Here is an 872-nt window from a genome sequence, read left to right on the forward strand (position 1 = left end):
TTGTTGTTTCAGTTGTGTCTGACTCTTTGTGACCTCATTTGGGGTTTTCTTGGCAAAAATATTGGAGGGGCTTGCCATTTTCTTCTCCAGCTCATTTTACAGTTGAGGAAACTGAGGACAAAGGGGGTTAAATGACTTGTTCTGGTTCACATAGGTAGTAAGTATCTGAGAACAGATTTGAACCCAGGTCTTCCTTAGTCCAGGCCGGGTGCTCTAGCGACTGAGCCACCTACCTGTCCTGTATTAACATTATATATGTTCATATTAACATTATCAATGTTCTATTATCCCCTCCTGGATCATGCCTTGTTGTGGCAGGGGCGGGGCGGAGGGGGGAGGCTTATGTAGCACAATGAAACTGTGAGCTACACTGTGCAAGGTTGCCCAAGATGGACAGGTCATAGTGAAGAGTTCTGATAAGAGGGGATCCACTGGAGAAGGAAATGACAGACCCCTCCAGTATCTTTGCCAAGAAAACCCAAAGGACAGTATTAAAGTACTAAAAGATATGACGCTGGAAGATAAGCCCCTCAGTTTGGAAGGACCTGGTCCACAGGGTCACGAAGAGTCAGACATGACTCAACAACTGAATGACAGAAGAAGAAGAAGAAGAGGAAGAAGAAGAAGAAGGAAAAGGAGAAGAAGAAGAAGAAGGAAAAGAAGAAGAAGAAGAAGAAGGAGGAGGAGGAGGAGGAGGAGAAAGAGAAGAAGAAGAAGAATAAGAAGAAGGAGAAGGAGAAGGAGGAGGAGGAGGAGAAAGAGAAGAAGAAGAAGAATAAGAAGAAGGAGAAGGAGAAGGAGGAGGAGAAGGAGAAAGAGAAGAGGAAGAAGAAGAAGAAGAAGAAGAAGGAGAAAAGAAGAAGAAGGAGAAG

Source organism: Vombatus ursinus, unplaced genomic scaffold (genome assembly GCF_900497805.2).
Source record: "Vombatus ursinus unplaced genomic scaffold, bare-nosed wombat genome assembly UNPS02014807.1, whole genome shotgun sequence".
Taxonomy (NCBI): domain Eukaryota; kingdom Metazoa; phylum Chordata; class Mammalia; order Diprotodontia; family Vombatidae; genus Vombatus; species Vombatus ursinus.